The sequence below is a fragment of the Suncus etruscus genome, chromosome 1 (genome assembly GCF_024139225.1).
Source record: "Suncus etruscus isolate mSunEtr1 chromosome 1, mSunEtr1.pri.cur, whole genome shotgun sequence".
Lineage (NCBI taxonomy): Eukaryota > Metazoa > Chordata > Mammalia > Eulipotyphla > Soricidae > Suncus > Suncus etruscus.
Window position 1 is genome coordinate 25,262,152 of NC_064848.1, and position 25,862 is coordinate 25,288,013.

The following is a 25,862-nucleotide window of genomic DNA, read 5'->3' on the forward strand; positions in this document are numbered from 1 at the left end:
CTTTGCAGCCCTAGCTGCTCAGTGATGGAAATAATTTTTAATAATTGTATTATATGAAGAGTTAATATAGGACCAAGTGCACATCTTTGTGTGCAAGAGGCCAGAGTTTAATTCACAGCACTGCAGGGATTCCCTGAGCACCTTTGCCAGAGCATCAAGCTCTTGAGTGCGACACCTCATATTATATATGAGCATATTTTTGAATGAATTTTTATGTCTTAGAAGAATCTCTCTGTGGAACTCATATATGATTTCTTTTCTAGGAAACCAGAACATGATGTAGCCTATTAAGAAAAAAAAAAAAAAAAAAGAGGGCCCGAGAGATAGCACAGCGGCGTTTGCCTTGCAAGCAGCCAATACAGGACCAAAGGTGGTTGGTTCGAATCCCGGTGTCCCATATGGTCCCCCGTGCCTGCCAGGAGCTATTTCTGAGCAGACAGCCAGGAGTAACCCCTGAGCACTGGCGAGTGTGGCCCAAAAAAAACCGAAAAAAAAAAAATAGAGGGACCTGAGAGATAGGATAGTGGATGCTTGCACTGTGCAGAATTGACCCTTCTTTCACTCTTGGCACTGCATGCAGTCCTCCAGACACCACCAGTGGTGATCCTTCAGCACAGTCAGGTGTAATCACTGCTGGGTATGGCTGTTAAACTGAAATAAATAAAGCAAACCATCTTTTGAGTATGATATACTATCACCTTGAACACATCAAATTACTTATTTCACATTATGATCTTGTGAAGTAGGAATTTATTAAGACTTTCTACTTAATTTCCCCAGGGCTTTACAGTTAGCAAATAATAAAAATAATTTTTGACTAAAGATTCATCCCAAAGCCACACACCACTCCATAAGCAATATTGCCAGTGAGATTAAGTGTCTCAGAGTGGATATATACACTTTTTTCTACCATGAATTATCTAAGTCAGTGAATCTGATACATGAACTATATGCCAAAGAAAAAACTGACAAAAACATTTATTAAAAGTAGAAATAAAAAAAGATCAGACTTAAACACCAAATCCAAAGCTAACTACAACAGAATCAATACCCAATCTACAACAAGCTAGACACAGAAGGGACCGCTTATACTAGCAGCCTGTGGGGCAAAGGAGGGGCAATATGGGATGCATGCTGGAAACAGGATGGAGGGAGGACAACACTGGTGGTGGGAATGCCCCTGATTCAATGTCACAATATACCTAAAATACTACTGTGAATGATTTGTAAGCCACTTTGGTCAAAATAAAAATTATTAGTAAAAAAGTGGATATTCTTTTTTTTTCCCTGTACTTGAAATTGTGAACAAAACTTTTATAAATAAAATAATTTGTTAAATATAAATTGATTATAAATAATCATAGAAAAAATTACTGTTCCTAATTTACGTCAAGTTGTTGAGTTCTATTATGAATAAAAGTGTCTCTCAGCAGGGTGGAGTAACACAGTACAGCTGATTGAGTGTGCACAAGGTTGACCTGGGCTCAGTCTTTTGTATCCCAGATGGTCTCCGAAGACCCTCAAAGAATAAACCTTGAGCTCAGAATCAGGATTAAGTCCTGACCACAGCTGGGTATGGCCTCAAAACTAAAATAAAGAAATAAATAGGTCTCCTAGTTTATTTGAATCTTCACAACAACTCTCTGCACTCATGCCATATGCTTCTACTTTTAACGCTGGATTTAGAAATAGGTTTATTGCAATGCTAGGGTCATATATTTCAGTAATATTGAATTTAGACTCTTACTAATTTTAGATTTTAAGAACACTAAATCTAACCCCTCTGCAGTTGTACATCTCTGTCATCATTTCTTTTTCACATATATTCTCTTGTAAAATCTCTTGTGGTATGACTAAAGCTTCTTTTTAACAATACCTTTTCTAGTAAAATGAATTTAACCTATAGTTTTGAGAATTTAACAAGTACTGTTTGGAACAGATGAGTTGTCACAGAACTATTTAGATATGCTTTTGAAAGACACACCTATTATTTTGAAAAGTAGTAGAACATAGTGACATAAGATAGTGAAAATTGTCTTGGTGCTGTCTTCTGTAGAAATCACATGTTTGATTTCATGAATGATTGTATGGGAATAAAAATTACTAGGATCAGCACTTTATTAGTATCACAAGATCACGTTTTTAATAAATATATAGACATACTTCATTAATATAATGAGTTCATGTCCAGATCATTGAAATAAAATGAACTTCACAATAAAGTGAGTCACATTTTGTTTCCTAGTACATAGGAAGGTTACTATGTGTTTACTATACATATGTATAAAAATTATACATATATATGTACTATGTGTACTACACATATGATGTTTACTATATGATGCAATCTGCTGTGTGTACAAGACTCTTAAGGCACCTAAAATAATCAATTGAATCAAAAACTATTGTTAAAAATTTTTGGACATTATCTGAGCCTTTCTTAAATATAATCTTTCTGGTGGAAGTCCTTGCCTGGTTTATTACTATTCGCAGGTTTGAGTGATGGTATAACTATGATTATTTATTATTATTATTATTATTATTATTATTATTATTTGGTTTTTGGGCCACACCCAGCGATGCTCGGGTTACTCCTGGCTGTCTGCTCAGAAATAGCTCTTGGCAGGCACAGGGGACCATATGGGACACCGGGATTCGAACCAACCACCTTTGGTCCTGGATGGGCTGCTTGCAAGGCAAACGCCGCTGTGCTATCTCTCCGGGCCCCAACTATGATTATTTCTATCTTTAATATTATGGACTTTGAGTTTCATAGCTCTTTACATGTGTAATGTTTACCACACTCATCATCAAAGTTTCATTTCCATTTTATCACCAAAAACACCTCTCTACTAATTCTCACCAATCCTTTCCTTTTCTTACAGATACCAGACCATAATTTTCCAAGACGAGTAAGTTTTTTTTCTAAATTAATTTACTTTAGCTATTCAAATTTTACTTATGAGTGAGAAACCATGAGTGAGAAGATAATTACATTTTACTTTCTGCTAGATATCGTGAAACTTTTTGATATGAATATTTAGGCTGAGATATAATTTTAGAACAAAATGAGGTAATTGAAATAAAAGTTTCAATTAAAGTATAAAGTGTTAACCTGTCATTATTATTATGAAAGACATAAAACAAACATTAAGTTTATTTGGAGCAGTGATCAATAGAAATAGCACATAATCTTTGTGTGTTTAGAAAATAAGCAGAAGATATGGAATGGGTATAAAGGAGAGAAGAAAAAAAGCTTGTTTTATCACATACAATGTGAATTTTTGGTTTATGACTCTTAACAGAGTAAAATAAGACTGAGATAAGTATGGATTTTATTCTTAAATTTTCTTTAAGTTGTTTTATTATTTAATACTTAAATAATATTTTATGTTTATATTGTTTTAAATTGTTTATAATTTTTTAAAGATTGAAGAATCTATGCTAAAATCATTAAAACTCAATATGTGATTTTTTTCTGTCTTTTTTTATTTAAATGTTCTTACATTTATTTAATAGAACATAAAATACCTTGGAAATTTCTAAACATAACATCTGTAAATTGTAAGCTTTTCTCCTATTGATTTAGAATCCCTGTTATATTTAAGGACTCAGTGTTATATTCATGTTTAGTTTCTTCCTTATGGCTTTTGCTTCCTCTGAGTTTGTTACGAAGAAAGAGCATGCCTGATTTTTCAAAATAGTGTTTTTGCAACTCACATTAGAAATATTGCTTGGTGTAATTTCCATGTTATCCTAATTGTGTCATGTCTCTTTATGCTCATAATAAAACTTTTATAGCATCCCCTGTGAGACTATAAGCTATTATCAATTGGTTAGAAGACAAAGATCAGTAAGCAGGTGATGCTTAGCATCTCATTAATTCTATGGAGGAGGAAAGAAAAATAGTCCAGATGTCCAGGAAACAGTAGTTCTTTTTAATTTTGTCAGGAGTATTTTTTTCTGACCATGAAGGCTAAGATAGGAATGAGTGTGAAGAGAGGGTAATGTGTAACACATAGAGGCCCAATTGTTCTTGTAACTTTTGTCTTCATAGGAAAGCAGACTGAAAATAGAGCACTGAGAACACATGAGTGTTTGCATTTGGTATAAAGTCCTTTAATTTTTATCTTTGGTTTTGTATAAATAAATTTTATATAAAGGGATATTGAAAGACTATGTGTGTTGGTCAGGCAGAGTTAAGAAAGCAGTTTCTACTTATGGTACTACTTTTTGAGCTGTTTCAAGAATTTCTCATTTTATAGTGCTGAACAGAATGAGCTTCAATTCTAAAGTATCTAAAGCATATGTAGAAAATAGACTTGTGGATAAACTTACAATAGATTATCTGATTCATAAGGGCTCTTCAGTACTAGCAATTTATGCCTACCCAGGCATACATGGTCTAACCTCTCTTTATTGCTAATATATCAAATAAATATTACCTTTTTGTTATTTATATGTGCCCTAGATATGTAGGTGATAGAAACTGGGCAAGCATGATGAACATTTTAATAGCAGTATTGTTAATTTTATTTAAAGTATATATAAGTATATATCATAATATATACTTCACTAAACTATATACTATATAATATATATACACACTATATAATTCACGATCTTGAATCTTTTAATTTTACTTACTTGACTTGACATTTTTGGTTTTATTTTGGGATCACACCCACCTGGGCTCTGGACTTACTCCTGATTCTATGCTCAGAGGTCTCTCTTGGCAGTGCTCAGGGGATCATCTGTGGTGGAAGGCATCAAACTTGTGCCACTATATGCAAAAAAACCTCTTTATCCCCTTTATTATCTCTGTGTCCAACTTTATTTGATTCTTAATAGTGAGAAATGATAGTCATTTGGTTTTTACAAATCTCAACTGATCAACAAGGTTTTTTTTTTTTTTTTCCTGGACATTATCTTGATATTATTGAGGGTAATTCATGAAAAAAAGATAGGAGTAAGAAATGTATAGTAAACCAAAAAAGTGAGAAGAGGGCCAAAGAGATGATCATACAGTGCATAGAATATTTGCTTTAGATGTAGTTGATCTGCAGCTATCCTTGGCACTGCATATGGCTTACCAAGCCCATTTGGAGTGATCCCTGAGTGCAGAATCAGGAGTAAACCTTGAGCCCTTCTTGGTATTTCTCAGAAACAAACAAAAAAAATTCACATTATTTAATTTCTAGTTTACAATCTCTTTACTGAAGTTATGTTTATAAATATGTAAATATAAATACAACTTAGCTTAAATTCATTATCACATATAATTTTTTCAGGAGTTTTTTGGGAACATCTCCTGGAGTCATTGACACAACAGAAAAATATCTTTTGCATTTAGTAAGGAAATAGTATTTTTTTGGTTCTTATTATCTTCAGTGATAGTGGTTTCTTTAAATTTATTTTCATACTTATTTTATGAGTTAGTGGAACCAGGAACACTTTTGTATGCTTAAGAAAGAACATAGTTAACTCTGGGTCGTTTTTGACTTGTGAACTGAATCATATTGTGGTATATATCATAATGTTGGGGGAAGTTCAACAAATCATATCAGCTCTGTGAAGGATGAAATAAATTATTTAACCATAGTCAGGAATTTTTTTCTTTTTTACATTATTCCTTCCTAATTGGTACTGGTGTAGTGGGGTGGGGTCTCATTTTTATAGTTTCTTGTTGGCTATTATGGTGTTATTCTGAACCACAGATGCAAAAAAATGGCTGCATAATTTTCATTTGGGGATACATCTGATAGTTAGAATGTGAATGTTGATTATCTTGCTTTATGTTAATTTAATTTTTCCTTGGTCTCTTTAATCTCCAATTTCCTGTGCCCATGCAAAATCAAGTGCAGTTTGTGGGGTGTCTGTCCTTGGTGCACATACAGTTTTGATGTCTTTTTCATTCAGTACTGTTGTATATACTCATAGTTCAAAGTTTATAAAATTGTTGACTGCGATATTTCTGCAGCATTGGACTTATTCATGCCATTAATTGTGAGCACCGACTTCCTCCATGAACATTAAGTTCAACCCCTTCACATAAATTCACCACATCACCATTTTCCTTACAATCAGGCTTCAAGAATTCTCTGCCCAGTGTCAAAGCAGACTTTTTTGGGGGGCTACACCCAGCTCTGCTCAGGGCTTATGTCTGGGTCTGTGCTCATGGATCACTCCTGACAGTACCACATGAACATATGAAGTGCTGGGAATAAAACTGATGTCAATAACATGTATAGCAAACACCTAACCTAATGTGCTATCTTTCTGACTTTCAATTCAGACTTTAAATAATCCTTTTCCCATTGATGGTACCTTAATTATTGGTTGGATAATATATATTCTAAGCATTGGGCAGCCGACGGAATATTTCTTTAAATCATACCACATAGTGATCGATATCTGGATTTCCTTTCATCATTTACTTCCATTTGTAATTTAAAGGGTTTTAAAAATATTGGTATGGGCCAGAGCCATAATACAGCTGATAGAATATTTGCCTTGAATTTGGGCAACTTAGTTCAATTTCTGGCACCTCATATAGTCCTGTAAACCCTGCCAGGAGTGATTCCTGAGACAGAGTTAGGAATAAACCCTGAGAACAGCTAGGTATTGTCTAAAACCAAATAAACAAAATAATCAGTCATGGATATTACCTAATTACTTGAAGTTGTTTTGTTTTCCTTTTTTATCATACAATTTTGTAATCTTTGGGGGGTTGTTAGTTCTTTCTTTGCTAACTCAAACTTAGAATGTTTGGCAGACACTTACAAATTCATCTTCACTAATACAAAACAGTTGTCTTATACTTGAAGTCATTATTTTCCTAAAAATATGGACCTTTAATGCAAAGGTCACAATATAAGATTATATTTTTTCCCTGTTATTTGCCTGTAAGTAGCACCATGAGTTCTTGATCATAATGTTTTTTGAGTCTTGTCTTAGTGCATAGATGTTAAAAAGAAAATTAACATATACTACAAAATTATTATATAAAATATTCGATATTTTATATAAATATTCTCATTCAGCCTAATGAAGAATGCAGTTCATTGGTCAATAGTGATGAAATACTCTTTGCTTTTAATTCACCGGGAACAGAAGGTTTACTGCTCACCTTCATGCATAGGCACTTTGAGAGTGACATTCTCTTGCCAAGATAATCCTCATGATAGGATGCATTTAATTTATGCTGCTGGTAAGAGTGAACTGATTTGCATATCATCAATACAAGTGAGTCTCGACTAGAGGACTAGCCATACAAAATAAAATACTTCTTGTCAAGGATTTTCTGTGTCTAGCATATTCTTTAGTAATACAAATTGCAGGTGGTTGGTGAATATTGATGCTGTCCAAGATTTATACGGCTGTGTTGGAAGGCATGTGAAATTTAAGATTTCTTGAGAACAGTGTCCCTGTTTAACACTACTGTTGTTCAAACCCAACTGGGCATGCAGTAATGCTAGCTACTGAATAAGATCTTTCAAGTGCCTCAGCTCTCCTCACCTGTCTGACTAACTCACTGCTATAAAGGAAACCCTGTGTGCTTCCACAATTCTTGATCCCTCAACTATTCTCAACCATTCTTCCATAGTCTTACTTTTCCTGCTGATTTCAATTTCTTAATTCTACTGATAGTCATCATCAGTTTTTAATCACTTCCTATCTTCAAGTGATACAAAACAGTGCTGGGTCAATCAATATTACTGAGCCACTTTATCATCTTGATCTCTTCCATTTGAGTAAGTTTTTCTGTCATTGTATTTGTCTTTTAGCTGAATGTACTGACATTTGCCAAGATGCCTCTTTTTACATTCTTCATGAACTAATATAGATTTAATTCCTCATTCTCTTATCAGATAATCAATTTGAAATGTTATCAAGCATATCATATTTAAATACAAAATTATGAGAAAGTGATAAGCAACATTTTCATCTAGTAAAAACTGTTGTCTTTTTCTTTATAGTGGCATCAGTCTATCAAATGGCATTTCAGTAGCGGTTCCTGTAGGTTTGCTATTCTGTTGCCTTTTCTTTGATTCTGCTGTGTTCAAAGCAAAGTAATAATCATGCACAATATGCAAAATAACTACAATAATTACCTATTTTCTCTACATTTCTGATTCTGTATTCTTTCTAAGTCACATTCACAAAAACAAACTATTATATGTATGTGTATATTATTTATATGTGTATAGTGCAAAAAAGGTATCTGTAAAAATACAAAGTGCTATGAAATATTTGGAGTTTCCCCATGCAAAGATCTAGGTTGATGCATGATTATCTAAATGATTTCTTAAATATTTTCCTAAGTTCTTGACAATACTTCCTATGATTCTGTGATAAGAAGAAAAGCAGAGTTGAAAGGAGAAGGCAAAACATAGATGGGAGAGAAAGGGGTGAAGGTACTACCGGAGTGTAGCAATTTAAGGTTAGTGTAATCCTAGAGATATAGCTCTTTCCCTTCTCCCCTGACCAGATACTTACAATAGCTTCTTTAGCAAAGAAAATATTATTGCATCCATTTTATTTGTGTCTTTAGAAGGACAATGTCAAGACATTTAGGGTTCCTTTTTTCAAGACAAAATAAAACACACTAATATCTTCATTGTTCACTATTAGAACAACAAAATAACCACACATTTTGGAACATGATAGTATCAATATGCCGTATTTGTTGGCGTATAAGACAACCCTTCAACCCATGAAAAACTTCCTAAAAGTCTTTAAAGTGAGTTACTTCTTAAAAGTAAGAGGGGTGCGGATCACTCTTCCCTGACGCTGGAACAAGTTTCAGCATGCCGTATACCAGCATATAATAGGACTCCCAACTTTTAGGAAGTTTTTCATGGGTTGAAGGGTCGTCTTATACGCCAACAAAAACGGTAATGTAAATTCAAGCAGACCTCTAAAATTCTTCCCACGTAAACATGTCCTGGCCAATAAAATGATACTGTTGAAAACAATATATACTTATATAGATATTTATCATGATATTTCCTTGCAATTAAAAGAAGTCAGCATGCTTTTTAAAATATTTTGTAACTTATTAATAATATGATAAAATCAAATGTAAAAGTACTCACTATCCTTTACAGTTCTCTTCTCTTTTCAAAGAAGGGATTTTGGTTTCATCTTCTATATGAATAATAAGAGTTAGTGCTTAAGCTACATATTGATATACCACTGTATGAATGAAAAGAAAATCAGAGTATATATTTTGACAAACTTTTATTTAAACTATTCCTTAATAAATATCCATGTTGCCAATTAGTTCTTTTCTTTCAGCTCTGATGTACACTCTTGGTATAGTACTAGAAAAAGAGGAAAATACTTCTTTAAAAAAATAATATATTTAAGCACCATGATTACAAGCATGATTGTAGTTGGATTTCAGTCATAAACAAAAAACCCCTTCACTACTGCAACATTCCCACCACCCATGCCTGTATTTGAGACAGGTATCCTACTTCTCTAATTCATTAACATTGTCATGATAGTTGTTAGTTTAGTTACTTCTCTAACTCACTCACCACTCTTTGTGGTGGGCTTCATATTGTGAGCCAGTCCTTCTGGCCTTCATCTCTATTTCTCTATATTTCATGACTTCATCTCTCCTGATGGCTGCCTAATATTCCATTGAGTACATGTACCACAGTTTCTTTAGCCATTCATCTGTTGAAGAGCATCTTGGTTGTTTCCAGACTCTGGCTATTGTAAATAGTGTTGCAATGAATATAGGTCTGAGAAAGGGATTTATGAATTGTATTTTTGTGTTCCTAGGGTATATCCCTAGGATTGGTATTCTGAATCATATGGGAGCTCAATTTCCAGTTTTTTTTGAGGAATCTCCATATTATTTTCCATAAAAGCTGGACTAGATAGCATACCCACCAGTATATGTGAATATACATGTGTACTCTTTAAGAATGTTGAAAGTCTAGAAGTATGAAAAATGGTGATTTATATATGAAAAATGTCATGCTAAGTGGAACAATGTAAAGCTGGAAAATACATTATTTTTAAAAACAAACAATATTTCTGCTGTTGACAATTTAGAAATCATCAAGATCTTTTATTCATATTTACCTTGATTTGTTTAGATATATTTTGCTTTATGTGTATAGAACATCTCTTTCTCTACTAAAAGAGCTCAATGTTTAAGTTTTAATTATCATTTAATCAAATTTTATTCCTTTTACTACTTAAAAATAATTTCTTTATTTAAGCACTATGTCTCTGGGACAGGCATTCTACTTCTCTTTTACTTACTCTCACTGTCTCTTGTCTTTCTAAAATTATGGTTTGCATTATTGCCAATGAGGGTGTGCCATGCATATCACTTTATCCCCTTTCAGCACCTAGGTCTTGTACAGGGTGGTCAATTCCAACTATCATTACACGGTAGTTGTTAGTGCAGTTATTACTCTAACTGTACTCACTGATCTTTGTGGCAAGCTTCATAATATGGCCTGGTTATCCCAGCTCATATCGCTATTGTCTATGAATAGTATTACCATACTCCCTTTTATTTTTCATATATCCCACAGATGAGTGAGACTATTCTATGTCTGTCACTCTATGCCTGACTCATTTCACTTCACATAATAATCATCATGTCCATACATGTATAGACAAATTTCATGACTTTATTTTTCCTAACAGCTGCATAGTATTCCATTGTATAGATGTACCCAAGTTCTTTAACCACTCATCTATTTTCAGGCACCTAGGTTGTTTCCAGATTCTGGCTATTTTCAATAGCACTGCAATGAACATAGTTATGCAGAGGGCATTTATGTATTATGTTTTTGTTTTCCTAGGGTTTATCCCTAAGAGTGGTATTGCTGAATCATATGGGAACTCAATTTACAGTTTTTTCAGGAATATCCATATTGTTTTCCAGAAATGCTGGACTAGACAGCATTTCCACCAGCAGTTGAATGAGAGTTTCTTTCTCTCCACATCCATGCCAGGACTGATCATGTTTTTTTGTGATGTGTACCAGTCTCTGGCTTGGGATGGTATTTCATTGTTTTAATTTGCATCTCCCTCATGATTAGTGATGTGGAGCATTTTTTCATGTGCCTTTGGTCATTTTTCTTTTTCTTTCAAGGAAACATCTATTCAGTTCTCCCCATTTTTGATAGGGTTAGAGGTTATTTTCTGGTTGCGTTGTCATTACCTTCTATATCTTAGATATTAGTCTCTTATCATATGGGTATTATGTGAATAGTTCTTCCATTCCATGGGCAGTCTTTGTATCCTAGCACTTTTTCTTTTGAAGTGAAGAAGCTTCTCAGTTTAATGTAGTTCCATTGATTTATCTTTCCTTCCATTTGTTTGGATAGTGGTGTTTTTCCTATTTGAATGTGCCTTTAGTCTGAATGTCATGAAGTGTCTTGCCTAAGTTTTTCTCTGTTTACATCATAGTTTTAGGTCTGATATCAAGGACTTTAATTCATTTTGATTTGACCTTTGTGCATGGTGTTAGAAGAAGTTTGTGTTCTCTTTTTTGCATGTGACTCACCAGTTGTCCCATCAGCATTTGAAGAAGATTTCCTTGCTCCAATCTGTGTTTCTTGCTCTTTTATCAAAGATTAATTGATTATATGTTATCTGAGTGTTTTGATGATTATTGCTTTGTAATACAATTTATGGTTGGGGAAAGTATTCCTCCCTTCTTTTCCATAAGTATTTCTTTAACTACTCATGGGTGTTTATTATTCCAAATGACTGGTTAGCCACATGCAAAAAAGCGGACATAGACCCCCAGTTAACATCATGTACGAAGGTAAAATTCAAATGGATTAAAGACCTTGATATCAGACCAGATACCATAAGGTATATAGAACAACACGTCGGTAAAACATTCCATGACATTGAGACTAAAGGCATCTTCAAGGAGGAAACTGCACTTTCCAAACAAGTGGAAGCAGAGATTAACAGATGGGAATACATTAAACTGAGAAGCTTCTGCACCTCAAAAGAAATAGTGCCCAGGATACAAGAGTCACCCACTGAGTGGGAGGAACTATTCACCCAACACCCTTCAGATAAGGGGCTAATATCCAAAATATACAGGGCACTGACAGAACTTTACAAGAAAAAAAAACATCTAATCCCATCAAAAAATGGGGAGAAGAAATGAACAGACACTTTGATAAAAAAGAAATACAAATGGCCAAAAGGCACATGAAAAAATGCTCCTCGTCACTAATTATCAGGGAGATGCAAATCAAAACAACGATGAGATACCACCTCACACCGCAGAGATTGGCGCACATCACAAAGAATGAGAACAATCAGTGCTGGCGGGGATGTGGAGAGAAAGGAACTCTTATCTACTGCTGGTGGGAATGCCGCCTAGTACAGCCTCTATGGAAAGTGATATGGAGGTCCCTTCATAGTCTGGAAATTGAGCTCCCATTTGACCCAGTTATTCCACTCCTAGGGATATACCCTAAGAACACAAGAATACAATACAAAAACCTCTTCCTCACACCTATATTTATTGCAGCACTATTCACAATAGCCAGGCTCTGGAAACAACCAAGATGCCCTTCAACAGACGAATGGCTAAAGAAACTGGTACATATACACACTGGAATATTATGCAGCCATCAGGAGAGATGAAGTCCTGAAATTTTCCTATACATGGATGTACATGGACTCTATAATGCTGAGTGAAATAAGTCAGAAGGAGAGAGAGAGAGAGACGCAGAATAGTCTCACTCATCTATGCGTTTTAAGAAAAATCAAAGTCATTTTTGTAACAATCTCAGAGACAATGAGAGGAGGGCTGGAACACCAGCTCACTCCATGAAGCTCACCACAAAGAGTGGTGAGTACAGCTATAGAAATAACTACACAGAGAACTACCATAATCAAGTGAATGAATGAGGAAACTGGAAAGCCTGTCTGGAATACAGGTGGGGGTGGGGTGGGATGGAGGGAGATTTGGGACATTGGTGGGGGAATGTTGCACTGGTGAAGGGGGGGGTGTTCTTTACATGACTGAAACCTAATCACAATCATTTATGTAATCAAGATATTCAAATAAAGAAAAAAATATAAATAACATGCTCAAGGTCAAAAAAAAAAGAAAAGAAAAGAAAAGAAAAATGTCATGGGTGGGTATAAGGTCCCTTGAACCGGGAGTGATTCCTGAGTGCAGAGCCAGGAGTAACTCCTGAGGAATGCTGGGTGTGACCCAAAAACAAACAACCCAACAATTGAAGATAAAGCTCAAAGATCCCTTGGACTAATTACAACATACATGATACTGTCCTTGGCTCCAGTGAGACTGAGAAGATGGGGAGGAAGAAGGCAGGACCATGCTGAGAAATCTGATGGGGTCTCCAGCATCTGAGCCCTGCACCTACTATCTGTAGGACAATTTATGTCATCCTAAAGAATTGGGGGCCACTGCAGAAGGATTAGCAGCAAGAAGAAGGAGCATATTCCCCCAGGCACAAGGTGGAAGTTGTGATGAAAAGAGCCGAGTCACATGATAGGAGCACCAACATAACGCACATGCACCAGTACTTAAGTCTTCTTGCAGTGTGTCCTGGCCACCTCTCTGCAGCTGGGCTCTAAGAATGAGCAGCTTGTAATAGCAGCTTTAGCTGTAAAACAGCTCTTGACTGGCTTTTGCAGGGGGACCCAGGAAAAGGAAGATATAGAGAAAATACAAATATAACTGAGAATGCCCAAGGATGAGAACCAGATGCTCTGGTCCAGGTACCATTATGATGAATCCTGAGAAGAGTGAGTTCAGGCTCTCTAGATGGGAGAAATCACTTTGGAGGGCTAGGAGGTGTTAGGAAGTGTGGCCCAAAAGAATATGGCTCTAGCTCCCTTACTTGTCTGAACCTTGATGCTCCTCAACAGCAAATGAAATGTAGTGGATGAGCAAGTGGATGTAGAAAGGTGGAGAGATGATGAGGGAAGTCTAGATATCACACACCAGATACCAGACACCAAAGGTGCTGTGGTTGAGACTGACACACTTTTTTATTTTTGGCCACACTGGGTGACACTCAGGGGGCTATGCGCTCAGAAATTGCTCCTGGCTAAGGGGAACATATGGGACGCCAGGGGATCGAACCAAGGTCTGTCCTAGGTCAGCCACATGCAAAGCAAATGCCCTACTGATGTGTCATTGCTCTGGCCTTAGCCTGACATGCTTCTAAGTGTCCTCTGGGGCACATTTATTTTGGCTTTTCTTCTGCAAGTGTCTCAACCCCCAACTTTTTCCACCTTCAGTCAAGGGCCTCCTCTACCCGTCCACCCTGACCTTACCAACTGTGTACTTAGGGGCCCAGAGGGAGTGTCCTTCTCTCAGAAAGGTGCTCAAGAACACCCTATTCTACATCTTTCCCACAATTAGAATTCTGCTTCTCGGCCTTTGTCAACACAGAGAAAGCAGGAGGTCCAGCAGGCAGAGGAGAAACCAAAGAACCAGTGTCTGGGCAAAGCTGGACAGACTCTAGGAATCTAGGGGTTTCCAAGGAGGACTTATGGGAACCTTAGTACTGGCAGTGATGTACTCTTTTTGTTAGTAGAAATGAAATTTATGGCTTGTTCTTTTCTAGTGCTTGTTTTTTTTTTTTTTTGTAAACCTTTTTCTGGTTTTCTTTCTACTCTGAGAGGCCCATGTGATCACTTGAACATGTATTACTCTTTTTTTATCTTCTCACATTTGAGTACGTACAGTTCTTTTTTTTTTTTTTTTTTACAAAGCAATAGTTATCAAAACAGCATGGTATTGGAATAAAGACAGGCCTTCAGATCAGTGGAATAGGCTTGAATACTCAGAGAATGTTCCCTAGACATACAATCACCTAATTTTTTGATAAAGGAGCAAGAAACCCTAAATGGAGCAAAGAAAGCCTCTTCAACAAGTGGTGTTGGCACAACTGGCTAGCCACTTGCAAAAAATTGAACTTAGACCCCCAGTTAACATCATGTACGAAGGTAAAATCCAAATGGATTAAAGACCTCGATATCAGACCCAAAACCATAAGATATATAGAACAACACATAGGCAAAAACACTCCAGAACATTGATACTACAGGCATCTTCAAGGAGGAAAATGCACTCTCCAAGCAAGTGAACGCAGAGATTAACAGATGGGAATATATTAAGCTGAGAAGCTTCTGCACCTCAAAGAAAATAGCGCCCAGGATACAAGAACCACCCACTGAGTGGGAGAAACTATTCACTCAATACCCATCAGATAAGGGGCTAATATCCAAAATATACAAAGCACTGACAGAACAAAAATACAGTACAAAAATCCCTTCCTTACACCTATATTCATTGCAGCACTATTTACCATAGCAAGACTCTGAAAACAACCAAGATGCCCTTCAACAGACAAATGGCTAAAGAAACCATGGTACATATACACAATGGAATATTATGCAGCTGTCAGGAGAGATGAAGTCATGAAATTTTCCTATACATGGATGTACATGGAATCTATTATGCTGAGTAAAATAGTAAGAGAGAGAGAGAGAGAGAGAGAGAGAGAGAGAGAGAGAGAGAGAGAGAGAGAGAGAGAGAGAGAGAGAGAGAGAGAGATAGAATGGTCTCAGTCGGGGCCGGGAAGGTGGTGCTGGAGATAAGGTGTCTGCCTTGTAAGCGCTACCAAGGAACGGACTGCGGTTCGATCCCCCGGCATCCCATATGGTCCCCCCAAGCCAGGGGCGATTTCTGAGCACATAGCCAGGAGTAACCCCTGAGCGTCAAACGGGTGTGGCCCAAAAACCAAAAAAAAAAAAAAAAAAAAAAAGAATGGTCTCAGTCATCTATGGGTTTTTTTTTTCTTTTTTATTTATTTATTTTTTTATTTTTTTATTTTTTTATTTTTTGTTTTTTGCTGTTTAATTATGAGAACAAGGGTGCAAAGAAAGAGGACAAGGTAAAGTTACAGTGGAAGGACCATCACCCATAATTCTCAGAAGTCCCCTTGCTGATATCTTAACTTTGAAATTTCAGCCAAAGAACATTAAGATAAATAAAACAGAATCCATGTACAATTACTTTGTCCCTCAAGTCCCCAGATTGTAACACATTATAATATTTCTTAACAGTACACAAAGCAATCTGAAGCCATAAAACTTACGTAACTCCTTAAACATTACAGGCATAGTATTTTCTTACATTTCCATATACATGCATATTAGCTTACATTAACCTCAAATTTTAAGTGAGTTCTTTTTAAGGATTAGAGTCAAAGGAGCACAGTAAAAATGGTGTTAGAGTGGCAATTGTTGTTTGCATAGGCCCACCAAAATATGAGGGACATGGAAAGAAATAACCTTGGCCTAAGTACAAAGAGACCCGACCCCTGAAGTTTCCTGGCACAAGACCAAGTCTAGGCTTCAGGCAAGCTAGATCGTCCAATCCAATACATTGTCTGTAGTGCCAACACACTTTTATTTTTCACACAGTCTCTGTTGTTGGTATCATGTTTCTGTATTAAAGATCCTTGAATCTGCATATCTTACATTGAAGTCAGGATGTGGAGCATCCTCTCCTTTCACCTCACAATCAAAGGGCAATGCAGGGAGCCCTGTCCTGTAAGCAGGTTGTTGTTGTTGTTGTTAAGTCTTTTCAGTGTTAAGGGAAGTCTCTTTTGAGCAGGTCAAAGTCTGAGCAGTGTAGGTCTTCCGTGGTAGAGGATTGCTTCCAGGTGATGTTATAGACCAGCCTGGATGTTTCGTGGATGGCTTCCCTGGTTCAGGGGAGAATGGATTATGCCCTTTCTTCTGAGGTCTGTGCCAGGTCGTTATGTCAATGTTCAGGGTGTAACACAGCACAGCTGGGCTCAGAGCACTCCGCATGCCAGGATTTCTGGGTCTTTGACTGGTATGTTGGGGGCTCTGGGCAGGACAGCTGGCCACAGGCCCCCTGGGCTGACCACCTAGTCTAGGGGACCAAGGTCCCCCCAAACCTGGTGGGTCTTCAAGGCCATGCCTGGTTAATTGGGCCCTGGGGGGAGGCAGGGAGAAATTCCTCCCTAGGCATCCAAAAACTACAGAGGCTCGGCTGGGCTCAGAGCACTCCGAATGCCAGGATTCCTGGGTGTCTTTGCCTGGTATGTTGGGGGCTCTGGGCAGGACAGCTAGCCACAGGCCCCCTGAGCTGACCACCTAGTCCAGGGGACCAAGGTCCCCCCAAACCTGGTGGGTCTTCAGGGCCACGCCTGGTTAATTGGGCCCTGGGGGGAGGGGGGGAGAAATTCCTCCCTAGGCATCCAAAAACTACAGAGGCACAGCTGGGCTCAGAGCACTCCGCATGCCAGGATTTCTGGGTCTTTGAATGGTATGTTGGGGGCTCTGGGCAGGACAGCTGAGTACGTACAGTTCTTTTAATAAAAAAACTATATTTTTTCACAGGGTAAAAGCCAGAGGGGAAGAAAGGAAGGAAGGAGATAGGCTGGAAAAAAAAAGAAAGGTAAAGGAAATAAAGATACCAAGGAGAGGAGAGGAAAGGAGAGGAGAGAGGAGAGGAGGCAGGAAAAAGGATGGAAGGCAGGAAAAATGAATGAACGAATGAATGAATGAATTAATGAAGGTAGATTGGAAGAAAGGAAAGAAGAAAGAAAGGAAAGGAAGGAAGAATATCATAGGAAACTTCACTCCTAGAAAGTAGATTAATAAAGGAGGGCTGAAGAGGCAATACCACAGGTAGAACAATATCATTCCTTTCAGCTGACCTCTTGTCGATGCCCGGGCACCACTTATTTTTTTTCCCAAGTCCTACCAGGAGTGATCCCTATGCACAGAGACAGGAGTAATTACTGAGTACTGCTGTGTTTGGCCCTGTGTCTGACCAGTATGATCCCTAGGACTCCATATGGTTCTCCATCCCCCAGCAGGAGGGATCACTGCATATAGAGCCATGAGAAAGCCCTGAACACTCCAGATGCGGCCTGTAAACAAACATACAAACGAAAAGATAAGAAAAAGAACATTTTATAGAAGTTCTATCCAAGAAATTCATTAAGATAAAAATAGTATCTTTGAATTTAATGAGTAGAACTGTTTGCAGGTGATATTTACTATCAAAAATATAGAAAATTTTATGGAAAAAAAAGAAAATGTCATGGATATTCTTAGAGATATTGCATTAAATCTGTACAATATGCTTTGGAAAGTATTGCCATTTTAATGATGTTGATTTTCCCAATCCATATTTATCTCTGTTTCATTGTGTCCTCTTTTATTTCTTGAAGCAGCCTTTTGTAGTCCCTGTATAGAACTTTCACCTCTTTATTTAAATTGGCTCCAAGTTACTTGAGGTCTGTAGCACTATTGTGAATGGGATTTTTTTTAATTCTTTTTTTCTATCATTGTTTGCATATAAAGATCAAGGATATTGCATATTAATTTCATAGCCTGTCACTTTACTGTGTTTCTAGCAGCTTTTTGCAAGAGTCTTTAGGATTTTATAAATATAGTATCATGTCATTTGTGATACTAGTTAGAGCTAGACTTCTGCCTTTTCTAACTGGATGCACTTGGTATCTTTTTCTTGCCTGATTGCTATGGCAAGTCCTTTTATTTTATTTTATTTTATTTTATTTTTTTTATAATTTTTTTATTTTGAATTATGAGAACAAAAGATGCAAAGAAAGAGGATAAGGTAAAGTTACAGTGGAAGGACAATCACCCATAAAATAATTCTCAGGAGAAGTCCCCTTGCTGATATCTTAACTTTGAACTTTCAGCCAAAGAAAGTTAAGATAAATAAAACAGAATCCATGTGCAATTACTTTGTCCCTCAAGTTCCCAGATTGTAGCACATTATAATATTTCTTAACAGCACACAAGGCAATCTAAAGCCATCAAACTTACGTAACTCCTTAAACATTAGAGGCATAGTATTTTTTACATTTCCATGTACATGCATATTAGCTTAAGTTAACCTCAACTTTTAAGTGGGTGTGTTTTAAGGATTAGAGTCAAAGGAGCACAGTAAAAACGGTGTTAGAGTGGCAATTGTTGTTTGCATAGGCCCACCAAAATATGAGAGGCATGGAAAGGAATAACCTTGGCCTAAATACAAAGAGATCCTACCCCTGAATTTTCCTGGCATAAGACCAGCTCTAGGCCTCAGGCAAGTTATCGTTCGATCCAAGACATTGTCTGTAGCACCAACACACTTATCACACAGTCTCTGTTGTTGGTCTCATGTTTCTGTATTAAAGATTCTGGAATCTGCATGTCCTACATTGAAGTCATGATGTGGAGTGCCTTCTCGTTTCACCTCACCATGAAAGGGCAATGCAGGAAGCCCTGTCCTGTAAGCAGGTTGTTGTTGTTAAGTCTTCTCAGTGTTAAAGGAAATCTCTTTTGAGCAGGACGATGTCTGAGCAGTGGTAGGGTCTTCCGTGGTAGAGGATTGCTTCCAGGTGATGTTATAGACAAACCTCACTATTAAGGGGCAATACAGCAAGCCCTGTCCAGTAAGCAGATCATTGTTCTTGTTGTCTTCTCAGTGTTAAGGGGTGTCTCTTTTGAGTAGATCGATGTCAGAGCAGCTGTAGGGTCGTCCCTGGTACAGGAATGCCTCCGGGTGATGTTATATACAACCTTGGATGTTTTGTAAATGTCTTCTGTAGATCAAGGGGTAAATGGAGAATGCCCATTCTTCTGAGGCCTGTGCCAGGTCTTTATGTCAATGTTCAGGGTGTAAGGTCTCATTGCACTACAAGATTTGTGTGTTCCCATTTCTATTAGATAAGAACTTATTGGTATGTATAGTATTTTCCCATGTTAGTGTGCCTACGCAAACAAGATATAAAGCCACGTGGTGCTATCAGATATATGGGGGCGTAAGAACATTTCCAACAAGACCCATGACTTGGTTCAAACATAAGTATTAAACTGAGGGATTCTTTCACACCAAATTCCATATTGAGCAGTTCACAAAGAGAAGATAAAAAACATGGGGGGGGGATCATCACTGTATAAGAAAGTATTTAGCAAAAGTTATAGCCGTCAAAGAAAACACCCATAAAATGTTGAAAAGATATGTGTCCTTTTTATGCCTTTTAAAATAGTTGGGTGGGTGTTAACTCTAGGGCACCACTTTGGTCTGTAACTTAGGACTCAACAGTACTTAAGTTAGAAAGAGTAAAAAAGGAGTAATGATGATAGGAGTTAAAGAAGTTAAAGAGAAATATGAACTTATGAAGGGGTATGCAAAAGGGCAGAGTAAAAGATGGACATTCTGCATACATAAAACATAATTCAATGATAGTGAGTACTATTAATGTTTCTTGTGTGCGCGGGGGCAATAGCCCCCGCGCGATTTTGAAAATGTAGACTGGACAGAGATTACCAGTGCCAGCCAAACCTCCTCCTGCTAGACTCCCGGCTCCCAGGAAGGAGAGATCCTTCAAGAAGCCGGGAGACCAGAAGTTCAGAGCCCCACCCAGACCCTTCCTAAGGAGCTGCATGGATAGTGGGGGAAGGCCTAGGGTACCTTTAAGCTCCACCAAGGGACCCAACTCACCGGCTTGCCCAGACTTGTGGCCGGGGAAGCCCAGGAGATCTGGAGCAAGGCGGTAGAGGGGTGCTGCGGTTACCCAAGTCCTGCACCCCCACTAGGCCTGGCCAAGCAGGCCTCCGGCATGGCGGGGGCCTGCCAAACCTCCTCCTGCTAGACTCCCGGCTCCCCCAGGAAGGAGAGATCCCTCAAGAAGCTGGGAGACCAGAAGTTCAGAGCCCCACCCAGACCCTCCCTAAGGAGCTGCATGGATAGTGGGGGAAGGCCTAGGGTACCTTCAAGCTCCACCAAGGGACCCAACTCACCGGCTTGCCCAGGCTTGTAGCCGGGGAAGCCCAGGAGATCTGGAGCAAGGTGGTAGAGGGGTGCTGGGGTTACCCAAGTCCCGCACCCCCACTAGGCCTGGCAAAGCAGGCCTCCGGCATGGCAGGGGCCTGCCAAACCTCGGCAAGTCCTTTTAGTAATATGCTGAGTAGAAGTGGTGTGAGGGTGCAGCCTTGTTTTGTGTCAATCTTGGAGGGAACACTTTTAGCTTTCCCCATTATAGCCTTGACTATATTGAGAAAAGTTCCTTCCATTTCCATCTTTTTGAGTTTTTTCATGAATGTATATTGTTGAACAATATAAAATGCTTTTTATGCATCTATTGATATGATAGGATTTTTATTTTTCCTGTTGTTAATATGATATATTACATTGATTCACTTGTATTGTGTATATTAAACCATCCTTGCATATCTAGAACAAATCCTACTTTGTCATGGTATATGACCTTCTTGATGAGATGTTGGATCCTATTTGCTAGAATTTTGTTAGGATCTTTAGATTTGTATTCTTGAAGAATATTGACCAGAGTTCTCTTCTTTATGGAAGCTCAATTTGTTATTGGTATCAGGGTGATGTTAACTTTATAGAAACTATTTGGGAGTATTTCTGTTTCTTCAATTTCCTGGAAGAGCCTGTAAGAATAGGCAATAGGTCCCCCTTGAAAGGATTGGAAGAATTCACTAGTGAATCTATCTCTAATTGTTTTGAAGGAGACTTTTGATTATCATATTAATTTTCTCATAATGATAGGTTTGTTCAGATATTTCAGATCATCTTGGGTTAGCCAGGGGAGCATATAGGAATCTAGGAATATATACATTTCTTATAAATTCTCTTGTTTTGTGACATAGAGTTTCTCAAATTAATCTCTGATTACCTTTGAATTTATGCAGTATCTGAAATAACATCCCTCTTTCACTTCTAACTCAATTAAGTTTCTCTCCTTTTCTTTTGAGTTTTGTGAGTGGTTTATTGATCTTGTTTATTTTTTCAAAGAACCAATTATTGCTTGTCCTTTTGGATTTTTTATTTTTAATTGATTGATTTCTGCTCTAAGCTTTATTATTTCTTTCCATTTGACTATTTTTGATTCATTTTGTTGATAATTTTCTTTCTTTCTTTCTTTCTTTCTTTCTTTCTTTCTTTCTTTCTTTCTTTCTTTCTTTCTTTCTTTCTTTCTTTCTTTCTTTCTTTCTTTCTTTCTTTCTTTCTTTCTTTCTTTCTTTCTTTCTTTCTTTCTCTTTCTTTCTCTCTCTCTCTTTTTCTTTCTTTCTTTCTTTCTTTCTTTCTTTCTTTCTTTCTTTCTTTCTTTCTTTCTTTCTTTCTTTCTTTCTTTCTTTCTTTCTTTCTTTCTTTCTTTCTTTCTTTCTTTCTTTCTTTCTTTCTTACTTTCTTTCTCTCTCTCTCCTTTCTTTCTTTCTTTCTTTCTTTCTTTCTTTCTTTCTTTCTTTCTTTCTTTCTTTCTTTCTTTCTTTCTTTCTTTCTTTCTTTCTTTCTTTCTTTCTTTCTTCTTTCTTTCTTTCTTTCTTTCTTTCTTTCTTTCTTTCTTTCTTTCTTTCTTTCTTTCTTTCTTTCTTTCTTTCTTTCTTTCTTTCTTTCTTTCTTTCTTTCTTTCTTTCTTTCTTTCTTTCTTTCTTTCTTTCTTTCTTTCTTTCTTTCTTTCTTTCTTTCTTTCTTTCTTTCTTTCTTTCTTTCTTTCTCTCTCTCTCTCATTTTGGGCCACACCCAGTGATGCTCAGGGGTCACTCCTGGCTATGCACTCAGAAATTGTTCCTGGCTTAGGGGACCGACCATAGGAGACATCCGGGGAATTGAACCACAGTCTGTCTTAGGTTAGTGCATGCAAAGCAGACGCCCTACTGCTTGTGCCACTGCTTCGGCCCCAATTTTCCAATTTTTTAAGTTATGCCAAAATTACTTCTGTAAGCCCAGTCCTCCATTTGATGAATGCTTACAAAGCTCTCAATTTTCCTCTTAGTGCCACTTTTTCTGTATTCCACAAGTTCTGATAAATTATTCTTCATTCTCTTTTGATTTCCTCTTTGCTTTTGTCTCTGTTCCACTGTTTTTTCTTTTTTTAGTAGTGAGCTGTTTACTTTCTAGATATTAAAGTTTTTTCTCTGTGATTTTAGTTTGTAATTCACTTCTAACTTCAGTGCATGATGATCTGAGAAGATAGTTGATACAATTCTAGCCTCCTGATTTTATGGAGGTGTGTTTTATGGCCCAGCATGTGGTCTATCTTGGAAAATGTCCCATATGCTTTGAAATAGAATGTGCATCTAGTTTTCTGGGGATTAATATCTCTAAATCTATGAAGCCACTCTCTTCCATTTTTTTTTCCTTCAGTGACAGTATATTGTTATTAGATTTTAGGCTGGTTGATCTATTAAGGTGTGACAGGACAGTTGTTCAAGTCTCCCACTATTATTGTGTTGCTATTGATGTCTTTCTTCAAATCTATCAGCGATAGTTTTTGATATTTTTCTGGACCCTCATTAGATACATACATGTTTAGGAGTGTGATTTTTTCCTGGTTTACATATCCTTTGATTATTAAAAAATATCCATCTCTGTAAATTTCCCTTTTTGATTTTGCAGTCTTCAGTATGCTGTGAACTATCTGTGGTATTCATCATTGTGACTACAATGTGCCTTGTGTTGTTTTCTTTGAATCTCTTTTAGCTAGAACTCTTTGGGCATGCAGGATGTGGTTGCATGCACTCGTTAGCTCTAGGAACTGCTCAGCAATGATGTCCTTGACTTTAGATTTTTCATGTGAATTTTCTTCCTTGGCCTCTTATACTTCAATGGTTCTTATGTTGTTTCTCTTGTGTTTATCCCCAAATTCTATTTTCATCAGTTGACATTCTTGGAGGACTTCTTCCACCATTTATCATTTATTTTGAGTCTCTTTTCCATCTCTACAGTTACGTGGATTTGTTAGCAGTGCATCTTCCAGTTCATTGATTCTGTCCTCATTATCTGTTTATCTGCTGATGAGTCTTTTCAGTGAGTTTTTCATTTTGCCTACCACGTTTTTCAGTCCCGTTATTTCAGTTTGAAGTTTTCTCATTTACTTTGATATCATCTCATTATTATTTGTGGTTCATTTGGTTATTTTCATGGTTTCTTTGTGTTCTTTGAACATCTTCCAATTTTCCTCTCTATAGTCTTCTTTGGGGACACAATTTAGGTGGCCGGTATTGTTGGGTCTGCAGGTCTATCATCTTCATTCTCTAAGCATGGTGCTGTCTGCATTGTTTCCCCATTGTGTCCTTTGCAGTGTGATGTTTTCTACATGTCATGCTGGGGTTCAATAACTAGAGGATATGAACACTTTTCTCACTGAGCAAATTTCTCTGGATCCTGTTTGGGCTGTGAGGCATGAGCTGCTTGCTGCCTCCTCTGCAGGTTGGGTTAGCTGACTCCACTGCTATGCACCTCTACTGGGACCTCTCACATTGTTTTTATTTTTATTTTTTTGGTTTGCTTTTGTTTTTTAGAGCCACACCCGCTGATGCTCAGGGCTCCTGGCTATGCACTCAGCAATCACTCCTGGCTTGGGGGACCATATGGGATGCTGGGGATCAAACCAGGTTTATCCTGGGTCAGCTGCATGCAAGGCAAATACCTTGCCACTGTGCTATATATAGCTCCAGCCCCTCACATCGTGTTTTAAATGTGACTATCATAAGTTGGGATATCCCTTTATGGTAAATCACATGACTTCTATGCATGGGTCCCTTTGTTCAATCTGTGGAGAAATGTAAATATTAAAAATATTATATTGGGCCCGGAGAGATAGCACAGTGGCGTTTGCCTTGCAAGTAGCCGATCCAGGACCAAAGGTGGTTGGTTCGAATCCCGGTGTCCCATATGGTCCCCCGTGCCTGCCAGGAGCTATTTCTGAGCAGATAGCCAGGAGTAACCCCTGAGCAATGCCGGGTGTGGCCCCCCCCAAAAAAAACTCCAAAAATTATATTGTTAACATATAGGGAAAAGAATTATGGTCATGTGACAAATATTTTTCTGACACCAAAATAGATAACCTGTCCCAATTCATAGATAAACTAAACTAAAAGCAGAAGTCATAATCACTAAATATAGAAGGAACGTTTTCAAATGGAAATTTACAAAGTAAATATCAAGTTCAAAATCCTAATCACATTTTTCACTTTTTACTAGTTTGAGAAAGATTTTTAGTATACATTGCACCCCCTAGTGGTTCTTATGAGTGAATTTATTCTCTCTCTCTCTCTCTCTCTCTCTCTCTCTCTCTCTCTCTCTCTCTCTCTCTCTCTCTCTCTCTCTCTCTCTCTCTCTCTGTGTGTGTGTGTTCGTGCCATACCTGGTGATGCTCAGGGGTTTCTCCTGGCTATGAGCTCAGAAATCGCTCCTGGCTTGGAGGGGCCATATGGGACACTGGGGATCAAACCCATGTCCTTCCTGGGTCAGCCACATGCAAGGCAAATGCCCTACCGTTGTACTATCACTCCAGCCCCTGAATTCTCTTTATTAATCTATCATTTTACCTGGACAATATTTTCTGACTTTCTAATAATAGGGACCTCAATAAAGTGACAAAAAATTTTATGACAAAAATGTATATTTGGAGGTTTATTTAATCTCAATTATCTAATTTTATACTTGCACAAAGAACGATGCCATGGACGATCGAGTGCCTAGTATTGGATAATTAAGTTCAGACTTATACAGAGTAGGTTCACAAAAGGATGATCATGCTTGATTCATCTGATTGCCAGAATAAAATTTAAAGAAGAACTGTGACATAATTCACAGATTGTTTGGATTCTTTAGACCTCAAATGCTGTCCAAAACAGATATCAAGCATAGCTAATCCACTAGAATAATTGCCATCAGTATAAATTGCATGACCATTGCTGTGGTGATTAAACTTTACAAAATCAAAGACAAAGGACTGGAATCCTTTTGGCTTACACATAGGAAGCAAAGAAAGAGTTACATAGAAAGT

At 37.5% G+C, this 25,862-nt stretch overlaps 1 protein-coding gene across 1 annotated transcript in view; it reads left to right on the forward strand.

The window, feature by feature from the left end:
* The first annotated feature begins 2,893 nt into the window (after positions 1 to 2,893).
* The window catches only part of MAP2 (microtubule associated protein 2), a 188,670-nt gene continuing 165,701 nt past the window's right edge, over positions 2,894 to 25,862 (forward strand). The window contains exon 1 of the mRNA XM_049784050.1: positions 2,894 to 2,912. The gene's annotated coding sequence lies outside the window, so the exon portion shown is untranslated. The remainder of the gene's footprint in view (positions 2,913 to 25,862) is intronic.